Below are 16,125 nucleotides of genomic sequence, written 5' to 3' on the forward strand. Positions count from 1 at the left end.
TGCCCATCCAGGTTGCCTGATCAGCCCAGGTTTCCCTCATGTCTTGTTTGGCATTACTGCCTCATGGATCATGTATTACATTTGCCTCTCAAGAGGCAGCCCCTTGCCCATGGCCAGGTTATCTGGTTTCTGCCCTTGCTTCTAATTCACTAGTGACTCATTTATTTCAAATCAGATGTACAGGAGGCTCTTTTCCTGAAGACAGAACTTTAAGCAAAACTGGTCAGTCTCTTTCAGTCACAAAAAAGCCATATTTAATTTGCAGGATACTTTTGATATTACTAGAACTGTATTCCTGTCCGAATGACAATGATTTGTGTGCAATTTCATTTGAGTAAGAGGTACTGACATACAGCTTTCTTAATAATCAGTCTCTGTCTGGGAGCCTATGGACTGATGGTAGGGCTAAACAGAATAATATTCTTACAGTAAAATTTTTTGTTTTTTTTTTTACAGTAAAATTTTAATGGCTATGTCTAGAGACTTCTTGAGTATCCAGATTTCCAACATTCTGTAATGAAGACACAACTAGATTTGTTTACTAGCTAAGTGAATCTCAGCCACCAGCTTTCAAGCTTGGCCGATTCTTTTATGCAAAGTACGTTAAAGGCATCATCTCATCTAACTCTCACAAAATCCCTAGGAAATGGGATTCCTGATTACAGACAACAATACACCAGCACTTTTCAGGTCACCTGCAAATAGCAAAGCTGTAAAAGTTAAATCAAAATGTGCTAGCCCCACTGACTCTAGTCTGAGTATAGATCATTCTCATCATCAAGGTATGTTGGAACCCTAACTCAGCACTAGGGGGACTACTAAAAAGGTATAAAACAGAACCTGTAACTTTGGTGGTCTTAGCCCTTTAAACTGTTAGCTGAATGAATGACACATACTTGCTGACTGCTCTGTGGACACTCCCATGGTTTTGGTGTGTATAAATTCCCCATAAGTGAAGGGGGGAAGAAAAAGCTAATCCTAGGCAGAGGAGCTGGGTAGAGAGAAGCAGAAGAAAGGAACCAAAGAAGAAAGAAGGCTCTTTGACATAATAAGACTTATCCATAGACCACAGTATATATAACTCAGGCCAGAAGGAAATAGAGTAGATTTACATTGCTTCTTTCTATGTGTTTTATTGTAATACCGTAAGATTGTAGCAAGAAAGGAAGAACAACAAGAAAAACACTGAAACAGCATAACAACAGTGTTCTGATAGGCAGGTCATTCCCCTCATGGTGATGTTTTCTTTGATCAAGTTGCTAATGTTATGATTGAGACGGAGGGTGGTTGTGGGGTGGGGTAGTGAGTATACCCAGGAATAGTTCTTAGAAATCCTTGATCAAGTTCATTAGCATCTTGCTAAACCTTCAGCCTGGTAATTTATATACAGTCTTATGCAAAAACACAGACACACTCTTCTGCCCTGGTTTTTTAGCAAAGAGAAGGCAGCTTCTAGCTGCAGAGAAAGCTCACATTACAAAGACTTCATTACTTTTACAAAATATGCACCCAAGGACATTTACTAGTGTATTGAGAGCTATTATCATAAATAATTAAAACTAAACTATTCTTCTCTAAATAAATGTATAAAGTACATTGGGTGATTCCGAGCACTAAGCTTTCTCAACATACTGCTTTGTAGACTTACAATGCAAGAACCCACCCAGGTCATTAAATTCACATTTCTTATTTTTCCAGAGAGATTTTATAAAGCAAATTTAGATGGGGCACAAGAACTTAGGACATAGAACTCATACTTTCTAGTTGGTCCTTTTATCCTATGGTAATTATTTACAAGGAAGTGAAAATGTTTATAGACAGCTTTGCAGAAAGGACTCTCACAGTAGTATTTTACACAAATACTCTGATGTACAGTTCAAAAAGCCCGTGTGTCTAGCAACATGACATTTCTGAAGCATCACTTCTGTCTTGGAAGCCATTGTAATTTGTGTTGAGGAGTTCCCTTCTGCAGTCTTTCCTACTCAAAGAATATAAAATGAACAGACATCACAAATCCACACTACGACTGAAAGGATTTCCTATGCTCATGAAACTAACATGCACTCTGATCTGTTGCTCAAACAGTAAACTGGATATTTAATAACTGCCTGATTTGCTCCTACATTAGTCCTTGAGGAGACTGAGGTTGCCTTAAGAGTGAAAAGCTATTTTACTGTTGATTTCTATAGGCAGGATTCTCCAAATTTGGTTAGTCAACTTCCAGGCTTATCCTGATTTGAGTCTTCTGAAGATGAGTAGCTTTCTGGGGTTCTGAGATATCCCAGAAACCCTGAGGTCCTCTAGAGTTACTCTAACCCAGTTAAATTCTCAAATCTGAACTTTAATTCGAAAGCAGCTTGCAAAGAATCTAACTGAGGTTTTTATTCCTGGGGTCTTTTTAAGCCAAACTAGAGCTCTTCTTCCTCCATCCCTCTTCAATCTTTACACTTGGCAGAAACCTGCTGAAGAACTCAGGCTCTGTATTTTACAGTTCTGTTACCTAAAGACTGTAAGCACTCATATGGCCTCTGAATCAAAAGAATTCACGCCAGATTTTAGGAAAACTCAAGTCATATAGACATCATTTTCATAAGTTAAATTAACAAGTACAGGATAAACAAAGACATTAGAGAAGGTTGATATGGTACAGAAAGTGTCTCATTCTTGTCCGACTCTTTGTGACCCCATGGACTGTAGCCCACCAGGTTCCTCTGTCCATGGAATTCTCCAGGCAAGAATACTGGAGTGGGGTGTCATTTCCTTCTCCAGGAGATCTTCCCAACCCAGAGATTTAACCCAGGTCTCCTGCATTGCAGGCAGATTCTTTACCATTTGAGCCATCAGGTGTGGACTTCATTTTATATATCCTGAAGCTCAGTATCAGTAATCAGAGATAGTATAGCAAAACAAAGTACAAGCTTCATTTTGCCCAAACTGTTAAACCCATCCTCTCTCGGTTTTTTCATGAAAGTTGCAGTTATTGTGGTCTTCTGACTTGCCCTGTTTCCTTCCACTTCAACCATGTCACCCATCACCAGCCTGAGAAGGATCATAGTAGTTTAGGATGTTCAAACACATGTGTTGAGTCCACCCTCTGGTCTTGATTTCTGCTTATTCTTTCTCCTTCCCTACAAAATTCGAGAGAAATACATAACCCTGAAGACATATTTGGGTTAACTGTATCAAAATGGCTCAATAAAAACATCACATTTCAGACTTCCCTGGTGGTCCGGTGGTTAAGAATCTGCCTGCCAATGCAGGGGACATGGGTTTGCTAGCCGGTCCGGGAAGATTTCACATGCCACAGGGCAAGTAAGTCCATGCACCACAACTACTGACGTTTGCAAGCTCTAGAGCCTGTGCTCCACTGCAAAGAGAACCACACACACTGAAACTAGAGAACAGCCCCCGCTCACCACAGCCAGAGAAAGCCCATGTGCAGCAACAAAGATCCAGCACAGCCAAAAATAAGGAAACACAGGTTTTAAAAAGATCAACTTAAGAAGACAGATTTGTACTCCATCATATGTAAGATGTTCTATTATCCATTCCATCATGGACTGTACATAGTAAGAGAAGCATCATCAAAAGGTGACCAACCAGAAGGCAGAACCACCAGGGCATGTAATTAGAAGCTGAGGAGTAGGGATAGTGAGATTTCAGAGGCACTGAAAAGCCTTCTCAACCCAAACTATCTTCTGTTATTGGTTCCTGTCACAGACTGTTTCCACCATGGTGCTTGAAAAAAGTCACCTTACCCTCCCTTTGGGCTAAATAAGGTTAGAAAAATATGTGGCACCCCCCTGCCATCACTCCCCATTCCACTTTCAGGGTAGACAGCACTAACCCACTATGATTTTCTGTTCTGCTAAATGCAAAAGTGTCACTCAGAGAGCCACTACCAACTGTTGGTGTTAGCCTTCTAGAAGAAGCTGCTTGCTATTCTGAGATTAAGGCTTTGAAGTCTTAAAAACTAAATGAAATGTCAGACATAATGTCATTCTCGGGCATAAAAACTGTAAATCTCAAATGTTTGTATTAACAGATTATAAGACCTGCAAAAATGGGAAAGTATTTGGCAGTGAAGAAAGAAAGGAAATGTCGGGATATGAATTGGGGGCAAGAAGTAGCTCTCTGTAAAATATTCTGAAAACGGGAAAATTAGTCTGCAATATGAATAATCATTCTCTCCACTGTCTGTCTGCTACAGATGAAGTTTTCATAAAGCAGTAATTTTTCAGAATGAAAACATTAAGATTTTCAATCCATTTGGTACTCAGTTTTACTTAATCAGAGACTAAGATATAATGTGTTTTTATAAATACTTAAAATGTAGACAGAATGGAGAGATCAAGAAACTATTTTATTTTCAATAGTAAGTTCCCCATTCTCACCTCTCCTGTCAAATTTGTCTTGTTCTACAAGCGCATAAGTGAAGAAAACTTTTGAAGGACAAGTTCAGAAGGCAGAAAAGTGTGACATAAGGTGAACACACAAAGCCTGGTGAAAATAAAAGTCAAAGAATCTTAGTGTAATTACAGCAGCAGGAGCTTTTACTATCAGAGAACTGGGGGAGGCTGAATCTTCCAGTGTTTAAAGTTGGAAATCTGCAGTTTGGGGGACTGCTTCTGAATTCTGGGTGGGGGCAGGGAACTGGAATTTGTCTTTAAGTCAAGTGTTTTAGTAACAAGGTCGGTTAGACCCACCTGGATTAATCCATCTGGGCTGTTGTAACAAAACAGCACAGACTTGCTCCTTGACCAAATTTTAGACTCCTTGGAATCTCTTCTGGACTCATTGTCAACTATGGCCCCCAACTTTGCTGGACAGCCTAAATGTAGCAAGAATCCTGTTAAGTCAGTGTAGAGAGAATCTCCCACCGGTGATAACAGATCACCATAGCCGGCCTTTAGCAAGAAACCTGCTAAGTCAATTTAACAACAATCCCCTACTCTTGATGCCTCTTCATTAATTTTCTACCCAGGGACTCATCCCCTCGACCCCCGCACACTCCTTGGCTGTAAATCTCTACTCACTCTTACTGCGTTTAGAGTTCAGCCCAGTCTCTCTCCCCTACGGCCATAGTCTTGATCACCTATCAAAATAGTCGTGAATAAAGTCTTTCTTACTGTTTTAACAGGTGGAGGAACAACTTTTTCTTTAACACTTATGGTGCTACAACTTAGATGCGATCAGATTCATCATCAGACCCTTGGGCTGGAAGTTCTTCCTGGCTCTTCCTTTCAAATGGTGATTTATTCTCTGACTCCTGGGCTGGAAATTTGTTTCCTAGCTCCTTCTGAAGCCTCTTTGTTCTCTGTTTGATTCCTGCTTCCCCCACAGAACTTCTCAGTTGACTGAAACCACTTGCTAACTACATGCTCCACCATTACTGGACTAACTGTCCACTTCCTTTCTTGTTGGCATGATATTATGAAGGATAATTTGCAACTAAGGATCTCTCTGAACTGACTCATCTAAGACTTTCCCATCACTTCTCTTCCTTTCACCACTTTCCCTTTCCCTTCATTCTTTGAACCTTTTGATAAATCGACCTTCAAACAATGCCTCCTTCACTCCTTTACCTAGCCTTGTTAGGACTTCTCTTTCCTGTCTAGACCCTCAACTCCCTATAGTCAGTAGAATTTGGCCCCTATGAGGGCTCCCAAGGGACTCAGGGATCCCCAGAAGCAACTACGCGAGGAAGAAAAAAAAAAGGTTAATTTTAAACAGACTGGATATCGTATCCACTCAGATGAGCCTTGGAAACATTTAGACAACTGACTGAATATCCCCTCAGTCTCTCATCTAAAATTCATTCCACAGCTTCTTTTTTCTTTTTTTTTATTGAAGGATAATTGCTTTACAGAATTTTATTGTTTTCTGCCAAACCTCAACAAGAATCAGCCATAGGTATACATATATCCCCTCCCTTTTGAACTTTCCTCCCATCTCACTCCCCATCCCAACCCTCTAGATTGATACAGAGCCCCTGTTTGAGTTTCCTGAGCCATATAGCAAATTCCCATTGGCTGTCTATTTTACATATGGTAATGTAAGTTTCCATGTTACTCTTTCCTTACATCTCACCCTCCCCTCCCCTCTCCCCATGTCCATAAGTCTATTCTCTATGTCTGTTTCTCCATTGTGCTCTGTAAATAAGTTTTTCTGTGCCGTTCTTCTAGATTCCATATATGTTCATTAGAATATGATATTTACCTTTCTCTTTCTGACTCATTTCACTCTGTATAATAGGTTCTAGGTTCATCCTCCTCATCAGAACTGACTCAAATGTATTCCTTTTTATGGCTAGTTTGTGTGAACTCCGGGAGTTGGTGATGGACAGGGAGGCCTGGTGTGCTTTGATTCATGGGGTCGCATAGAGTCGGACACGACTGAGCGACTGAACTGAACTGAATATTCCATTGTGTATATGTACCATCTGTCAATGGACATCTAGGTTGCTTCCACGTTCTAGCTATTGTAAATAGTGCTACAATGAACAATGGGATACATGTGTCTTTTTCAATTTTGGTTTCCTCAGGGTATAGGCCTAGGAGTGGGATTGCTGGGTCATATGGTGCTTTTATTCCTAGTTTTTAAAGGAATCTCCATACCATCTTCCATAGTGGCTGTATCAATTTACATTCCCACCAACAGTGCAAGAGTGTTCCCTTCTCTCCATAGCCTCTCCAGCATTTATTGTTTGTAGACTTTTTCATGATGGCCATTCTGACTGGTATGAAGTGATATCTCATTGTGGTTTTGATTTGCATTTCTCAAATAATGAGCGATGGTTCGCATCTTTTCATGGGTTTCTTAGCCATCTGTATGTCTTCTCTGGAGGAATGTCTGTTTAGGTCATTTTCCCACTTTTTGATTGGGTTGTTTGTTTTTCTGGCATGGAGTTGTATGAGCTGCTTGTGTATTTTGGAAATTAATCCTTTGTCAGTTGTTTCATTTACTATTATTTTCCCCCATTCCGAGGGTTGTCTTTTCACCTTGCTTATAGTTTCCTTTGCTCTGCAAAAGCTTTTAAGTTTAATCAGGTCCCACTTGTTTATTTTACTTTTACTTTTATTTCCATTACTCTAGGAGGTGGGTCATAGGGGATCTTGCTTTGATTTATGTCATCAAGTGTTCTGTCTATGTTTTCCTCTAAGAGGTTTATAGTTTCTGGTCTGACATTTAGGTCTTTAATCTATTTTGAGTTTATCTTTGTGTATAGTGTTAGGAACATCTCTAATTTCATTCTTTTACATGTAGCTGTCCAGTTTCCCCAGCACCATTTATTGAAGAAGCTGTCTTTGCCCCATTGTATATTCTTACCTCTTTTGTCAAAACTAAGGTACCCATAGGTGCATGGGTTTATTTCTTGGCTTTCTATCTTGCTCCATTGGTCTATATTTCTGTTTTTGTGCCAGTACCATACTGTCTTGATGACTGTAGCTTTGTAGTGTAATCTGAAGTCAGAAGGTTGATTCCTTCAGCTCCATTCTTCTTTCTCAAGACTGCTTTGGTTTTTCAGGGTCTTCTGTGTGAATATGAATTGTGAAATTTTTTGTGCTACTTCAGGACTTCCCTTGTGGCTCAGCTGGTAAAGAATCTGCCTGCAATGCAGGAGACCTGGGTTCGATTCCTGGGTTGGGAAGATCCCCTGGAGAAGGGCATGGCAACCCACTCCAGTATTCTGGCCTAGAGAATTCCATGGACTGTATAGTCCATGGGGTCACAAAGAGTCAGACACAACTTATCGACTTTCACTTTCACTTTGTGCTAGTTCTATAAAAAATACCTTTGGTAATTTGATAGGGATCACATTAAATCTGTAGATTGCATTTGGAAGTATAGTCATTTTCACAGTATTGATTCTTCCTACCCAGAAACATGGAATCTCTCTCCATCTGTTTACGTCATCTTTGATTTCTTTCATCAGTTCAGTTCAGTCGCTCAGTCGTGTCCGACTCTCTGTGACCCCATGAATCACAGCACCCCAGGCCTCCCTGTCCATCACCAACTCCCGGAGTTCACTCAAACTCACGTCCATAGAGTCGGTGATGCCATCCAGCCATCTCATTCTCTGTCGTCCCCTTCTCCTCCCGCCCTCAACCTTTCCCAGCATCAGAGTCTTTTACAGTGAGTCAACTCGTCGCATCAGTGTCTTATAATTTTCTGTGTACAGTTCTTTTGTCTCCTCAGGTAAGTTTATTCCTAGATATTTTATTCTTTTTGTTGCAATGGTGTATGGGATTGATTCCTTAATTTCTCTTTCTGATTTGTCATTGTTAATATATAGAAATGCAAATGATTTCTGTGTATTGATTTTGTATCCTGAGACTTTGCTAAATTCACTGATCAGCTCTAGCAACTTTCTGACAGTATCTTTAGGGTTTTCTATGTACAGTAACTCTTCAAGAAAATTAGAGATTCCAAGGGAACATTTCATGCAAAGATGGGCTTGATAAAGGACAGAAATGGTATGGACCTAACAGAAGCAGAAGATATTAAGAAGAGATGGCAAGAATACACAGAAGAACTGTACAAAAAAGAACTTCATGACCAAGATAATCACGATGGTGTGATCACTCACCTAGAGCCAGACATCTTGGAATGTGAACTCAAGTGGGCCTTAGAAAGCATCACTGCAAACAAAGCTAGTGGAGGTGATGGAATTCCAGCTGAGCTATTTCAAATCCTGAAAGATAATCCTGTGAAAGTACTGCACTCAATATGCCAGCAAATTTGCAAAACTCAGCAGTGGCCACAGGACTGGAAAAGGTCAGTGTTCATTCCAATCCCAAAGAAAGACAATGCCAAAGAATGCTCAAACTACCGCACAATTGCACTCATCTCACATGCTAGTAAAGTCATGCTCAAAATTTTCCAAGCCAGGCTTCAGCAATAAGTGAACCGTGAACTTCCAGATATTCAAGCTGGTTTTAGAAAAGGCAGAGGAACCAGAGATCAAATTGCCAACATCTGCTGGATCATGGAAAAAGCAGGAGAGTTCCAGAAAAACATCTATTTCTGCTTCATTGATTATGCCAAAGCCTTTGACTGTGTGGATTACAATAAACTGTGGAAAATTCTGAAAGAGATGGGAATACCAGACCACCTGACCTGCCTCTTGAGAAACCTGTATGCAGGTCAGGAAGCAACAGTTAGAACTGGACATGGATTAACAGACTGGTTCCAAATAGGAAAAGGAGTACGTCAAGGTTGTATATTGTCACCCTGCTTATTTAACTTATATTCAGAATACATCATGAGGAACGCTGGGCTGGAAGAAGCACAAGCTGGAATCAAGATTGCCAGGAGAAATATCAATAACCTCAGAAATGCAGATGACACCACCCTTATGGCAGAAAGTGAAGAGGAACTCAAAAGCCTCTTGAAAGTGAAAGAGGAGAGTGAAAAAGTTGGCTTGAAGTTCAACATTGAGAAAACGAAGATCATGGCATCTGGTCCCATCACTTCATGGGGAATAGATGGGGAAACAGTGGAAACAGAGTCAGACTTTATTTTTTGGGGCTCCAAAATCCCTGCAGATGCTGATTGCAGCCATGAAATCAAAAGACGCTTACTCCTTGGAAGGAAAGTTATGACCAAGCTAGATAACATATTAAAAAGCAGAGGCATTACTTTGCCAACAAAGGTCCGCCTAGTCAAGGCTATGGTTTTTCCAGTGGTCATGTATGGATGTGAGAGTTGGACTGTGAAGAAAGCTGATCACTGAAGAATTGATGCTTTTGAACTGTAGTATTGGAAAAGACTCTTCGAGTCCCTTGGGCTGCAAGGAGGTCCAACCAGTCCATTCTAAAGATCAGTCCTGGGTGTTCATTGGAAGGACTGATGCTAAAGCTGAAACTCCAATCCTTTGGCTACCTCATGCAATGACTTGACTCACTGGAAAAGACTCTGACGCTAGGAAAGGTTGGGGGCAGGAGGAGAAGGGGATGACAGAGAATGAGATGGCTGGATGGCATCACTGACTCTGTGGACATGAGTTTGAGTGAACTAGGGGAGTTGGTGATGGACAGGGAGGCCTGGCAGGCTGTGATTCATGGGGTTGCAGAGTCGGACAGGACTGAGCAACTGAACTGCCTGACTGATTGATGTACATTATCATGTTATTTGCAAACAGTGAGAGTTTTATTTCTTCTTTTCCAATCTGGATTCCTTTAATTTCTTTTTCTTCTCTGATTTCTGGAGCTAGGACTTCTAGAACTATGTTGAATAATAGTGGTGAAAGTGGACACTCTTGTCTTGTTCCTGATCTTAGGGGGAAAGCTTTCAGTTTGTCACCATTGAGAATAATGTTTGTCATAGACTTATCATATAAGGCCTTTATTATGTTGAGGTAGGATCCTTCTAGGCCCATTTTTTGAAGAGTTTTAATCATAAATGAGTGCTGAATTTTGTCAAAGGCTTTATCTGCATCTATCGAGATGATCTAATGGTTTTTATTTTTAGGTTGTCCATTTTATTGCCATATAGTCGTTAATAATAGTCTCTTATAATCCTTTGTATTTCTGCATTGTCTCTAACCTCTCCTTTTTCATTTCCAATTTTGTTGATTTGATTCTTTTCTCTTTTTTTCTTGATGAGTCTGGCTAAAGGTTTGTCAATTTTGTTTATTTCCTCAAAGAACCAGCTTTTACTTTTATTCATTTTTACTATTGTTTCTTTCATTTCTTTTTCATTTATTTCTGCTCAGATCTTTATGATTTCTTTTCTTCTATTAATTTTGGGGTTTTTTGTTTTTCTTTTTCCAGTTGTTTTAGGTGTAAAGTTAGGTTGTCTGTTTGATGTTTTTCTTGTTTCTTGAGGTAGGACTGTATTGCTATAAACTTCCCTTTTAGGACTGCTTTTGCTGCATCCCATAGATTTTGAGTTGTTGTGTTTTCATTGTCATTTGTTTCTAGAAATTTTTTAATTTCCCTTTTGATTTCTTCAGTAACCTGTTGGTTATTTAGAAATGTGTTGTTTAATCTCCATGTGTTTGTGTTTCTTACAGTTTTTTTCTTGTAATTGATATCTAGTCTCATAGCATTGTGTTCAGAGAAGATGCTTGATACAATTTCAATTTTCTTAAATTTACTGAGGTTTGATTTGTGGCCCAAGATGTCATATATCCTGGAGAATGTTCCACGTGCACTTGAGAAGAAGGCATATTCTTCTGCCTTTGGATAGAATGTCCTGAAGATATCAATGAGATCCATCTCATCTAATGTATCGTTTAAGATTTGTTTCCTTATTAATTTTCTGTTTTGATGATCTGTCCATTAGTGTGAGTGGGGTGTTAAAGTCTCCTACTATTATTGTGTTACTGTCAATTTCTCCTTTTATGTCTGTTAGTGTTTGTCATGTACTGAGCTGCTCCTATGCTGGGTGCATAGATATTTACAATTGTTATGGCTTCCTCTTGGATTGATCCCTTGATTATTATGTAGTGTCCTTCCTTATCTCTTGTAGTCTTCTTTAGTTTAAGGTCTATTTTGTCTGATATGAGAATTGCTACTACAGCTTTCTTGTGCTTCCCATGTGCATGGAATACATTTTTCCATCCTCTCACTTTTCAGTCTATATGTGTCTTTAGGTCTGAGGTGGGTTTCTTGTAGACAACATATATATGGGTCTTGTTTTTGTATCCATTCAGCCAGTCTGTGTCTTATGGTTGGAGCATTTAATACATTTACATTTAAAGTAATTATTGATATATATGTTCCTATTGCCATTTTCTTAATTGTTTGGGTTGATTTTGTAGATCTTTTTTATTCTCTTGTATTTCTTGACTATATAAGTCCCTTTAACATTTGTTATAAAGCTGGTTTGGTGGTACTGAATTCTCTTAACTTTTGCTTGTCTGAAAAGTTTTTTATTTCTCCATAAATTTTGAATGAAATCCTTGCCAGGTACAGTAATCTTTGTTGTAGGTTTTTCACTTTAACTATATCCTGCCATTCCCTTCTGGTCTTCAGAGTTTCTGCTGAAAGATCAGCTGTTAAATGTAGGGGGTTTCCCTTTTATGTTACTTTTTGCTTCTCCCTTGCTACTTTTAATATTCTTTCTTTGAGTCTGATCTTTGTTAGTTTGATTAGTATGTGTCTTGGCATGTTTATTCCTGGGTTTATCCCATATGGGACTCTTTGCACCTCTTGGACTTGATTATTTCCTTTTCCATGTTGGGGAAATTTTCAAGTATAATCTCTTCAAAAATCTTCTCATACCCTTTCTTTTTCTCTTCTTCTTCTGGACCCCTATAATTCAAATGTTGGTGCATTTGATATTGTGCCAGAGGTCTCTGAGACAATCCTCAGTTCTTTTCATTCTTTTTACTTGATTCTGCTCTTCAGAAGTTATTTTCACCATTTTATCTTCCAATTCACTAATTCGTTCTTCTGCTTCATATATTCTGCTATTAATGAACTCTGGATGGAGGTTCGTGACATTGTAAAGGAGACAGGGACCAAGACCATCCCCATGGAAAAGAAATGCAAAAAAGCAAAATGGCTGTCTGGGGAGGCCTTACAAATAGCTGTGAAAAGAAGAGAAGCGAAAAGCAAAGGAGAAAAGGAAAGATATAAGCATCTGAATGCAGAGTTCCAAAGAATAGCAAGGAGAGATAAGAAAGCCTTCCTCAGTGATCAATGCAAAGAAATAGAGGAAAACAACAGAATAGGAAAAACAAGAGATCTCTTCAAGAAAATTAGAGATTTCAAGGGAACATTTCATGCAAAGATAGGCTCAATAAAGGACAGAAATTGTATGGACCTAACAGAAGCAGAAGATATTAAGAAGAGATGGCAAGAATACACAGAAGAACTGTACAAAAAAGATCTTCATGACCAAGATAGTCACGATAACGTGATCACTGACCTAGAGCTAGACATCTTGGAATGTGAAGTCATGTGGGCATTAGAAAACATCACTATGAACAAAGCTAGTGGAGGTGATGGAATTCCAGTTGAGCTATTTCAAATGCTGAAAGATGATGCTGTGAAAGTGCTGCACTCAATATGCCAGCAAATTTGGAAAACTCAGCAGTGGCCACAGGACTGGAAAAGGTCAGTCTTCATTCCAATCCCAAAGAAAGGCAATGCCAAAGAGTGCTCAAACTACCGCACAACTGCACTCATCTCACACGCTAGTAAAGTCATGATCAAAATTCTCCAAGCCAGGCTCAGCAATATGTGAACCGTGAACTCCCAGATGTTCAAGCAGGTTTTAGAAAAGGCAGAGGCACCAGAGATCAAATTGTCAACATCCGATGGATCATGGAGAAAGCAAGAGAGTTCCAGAAGAGCATCTATTTCTGCTTCATTGACTATGCCAAAGCCTTTGACTGTGTGGATCACAATAAACTGTGGAACATTCTGAAAGAGATGGGAATACCACACCACCTGACCTGCCTGTTGAGAAACCTGTATGCAAGTCAGGAAGCAACAGTCAGAACTGTACATGGAACAACACACTGGTTCCAAATAGGAAAAGGAGTCCGTCAAGGCTGTATATTGTCACCTTGCTTATTTAACTTATATGCAGAGTACATCATGAGGAATGCTGGGCTGGAAGAAGCACAAGCTGGAATCAAGATTGCTGGGAGAAATATCAATAACCTCAGATATGCAGATGACACCACCCTTATGGCAGAAAGTGAAGAGGAACTCAAAAGCCTCTTGATGAAAGTGAAAGAGGAGAGTGAAAAGGTTGGCTTGAAGCTCAACATTCAGAAAACAAAGATCATGGCATCTGGTCCCATCACTTCATGGGAAATAGATGGGGAAACAGTGGAAACAGAGTCAGACTTTATTTTTTGGGGCTCCAAAATCCCTGCAGATGCTGATTGCAGCCATGAAATTAAAAGACGCTTGCTCCTTGGAAGGAAAGTTATGACCAACCTTGATAATATATTAAAAAGCAGAGATATTACTTTGCCAACAAAGGTCCGTCTAGTCAAGGCAATGGTTTTTCCCGTGGTCATGTATGGATGTGAGAGTTGGACTGTGAAGAAGGCTGATCGCCAAAGAATTGATGCTTTTGAACTGTGGTGTTGGAGAAGACTCTTGAGAGTCCCTTATACTGCAAGGAGATCCAACCAGTCCATTCTAAGGGAGATCGATCCTGGGTGTTCATTGGAAGGACTGATGCTAAAGCTGAAACTGCAATATTTTGGCCACCTCATGCGACGAGTTGACTCACTGGAAAAGACTCTGATGCTGGGAAAGGTTGGGGGCGGGAGGAGAAGGGGACGACGGAGAATGAGATGGCTGGATGGCATCACCGACTCTGTGGACATGAGTTTGAGTGAACTCCGGGAGTTGGTGATGGACAGGGAGGCCTGGCGTGCTGTGATTCCTTGGGTCGCGGAGAGTCAGACACGACTGAGCAACTGAACTGAACTGAACTGAGAGTATTTTTAACTTCAGTTACTTGTGTTGTTTGTCTCTGTATGTTCATTCTTTAATTCTTCTAAGTCTTTGTTAATTGATTCTTGCATTTTCTCAATTATGTTTTCAAGGTTTTTGATCATCTTTACTATCATTATTCTGAATTCTTTTTCAGGTAGTTTGCCTATTTCCTCTTCATTTATTTGGACTTCTGTCTTTTTAGTTTGTTCCTTCATTTGTGTAGTATTTCTCTGCCTTTTCATTATCTTTTTTTTTAACTTATTATGTTTGAGGTCTCCTTTTCCCAGGCTTCAAGGTTGAACTCATTCTTCTTTTTGTTTTCTTCCCTCCTAAGGTTGGTCCAGTGGTTTGTGTAGCTCTGTATAGAATGAGATTTGTGCTGAGTTTTTGTTTGTTTCTCCTCTGATTGGCAAGGCTGAGTGAGGTAGTACTCCTATCTGCTGATGATTGGGTTAGTATTTTTGTTTTGTTTGTTGTTTAGATGAGGCAGCCTGCACAGGGTGCTACTGGTGGTTGTGTGATGCCAGGTCTTGTATTCAAGTGGTTTCCTTTGTTTGAGTTCTCACTATTTGATACTCCCTAGGGTTAGTTCTCTGGTAGTCCAGGGTCTTGGAGTTAGTGCTCCCACTTCAAGCTCAGGGCTTGATCTCTGGTCAGGAATGAAAATTCTACAAGTGGTTTGCCATGGCATTAAGTGAGATTAAAACAAATATCCAAAATAAAGAAACCAAAGATGGACTCCAGACAAATGGCAAATACAAAATCAGGCAAATAATAATTAAAATAATGGAATATACATATATACCCATGAGCAAAGTCAAAACAGTCCAAGAAAACTAAAGTACAATAGATTGACCTGGCAAACAAAAGAAATAAAGAATTATATTTTCCAGTTAAGAACAAAACTAACTAAAACACAAAGTGGAAAACAAAACTGAAGCAGGGTACCAAGTGGGGAATAAAGCAACGAAAACAAAACTAACAAATATGTTGAGAGGAAAGGAAAGAAAGAAAGAATAGATATGGAAAGTTAAATAGAGGTAGATGAAGAAGATTTATATACAGTAAAGATTAACTGCAAGGGGAAAAGAACAGTAGGAAAGGCAAACAAAAGAATAAACATAGAAAAAATATAATAGGTTAAAAAATTAAAATTATAAAAAGGTGAAAAAAAAATGGAAGAAGAAAGAGAAAAGGAAAAAAAGGAAAACTCTCCAGAAATGCAAAAGCCCAACATAGAGGCAGAGATCTATAACAACAATAAAAAATGTGACTGAGAAAAAAAAGCAAAAAAAAAAAAAGCTCAAAAGCCTGAATAGATTTCATAGTGCCAATAAAATCAACAACCACAACAGAGAGGGGAAAAAAAATGGTAAAAATAAGAAAAAAATTCCAAAAGAATCTACAGGACAAGTCAAAACATAAGAATAATAAATGTTTTTTTTGAGTCACTGCTCTTAGAGTCCTTTCCCTCTCTGGGAGTCACAGTCCACCTCACCTCCCTAGGATGCCCTCTAACAGTGTGCTGATCTTTGTACCTGCTGTGGGGGCAGCTCAGATTCTAATCTGGTCCTACTCCTGTGTTCTTGCCTCCAATGCCCACAGCTATGAGAACGAGTGTGTTTTCTTTTGTGGGAGTTTCAGTTCAGTTCAGTTCAGTTGCTCAGTCGTGTCCGACTCTCCGCGACCCCATGAATCACAGCACGCCAGGCCT

General features: G+C 39.5%; 1 long non-coding RNA gene across 1 annotated transcript in view; it reads right to left on the bottom strand.

Moving 5' to 3' along the window:
- The window catches only part of LOC148774848 (uncharacterized), a 235,280-nt gene that overhangs the window by 55,499 nt on the left and 163,656 nt on the right, over positions 1-16,125 (bottom strand). The gene's annotated exons all lie outside the window — the stretch shown is intronic.

This window comes from Moschus berezovskii, chromosome 19 (genome assembly GCF_049115385.1).
Source record: "Moschus berezovskii isolate FMDL1 chromosome 19, NW_MosBer_1.0, whole genome shotgun sequence".
In the NCBI taxonomy this organism is placed as follows: domain Eukaryota; kingdom Metazoa; phylum Chordata; class Mammalia; order Artiodactyla; family Moschidae; genus Moschus; species Moschus berezovskii.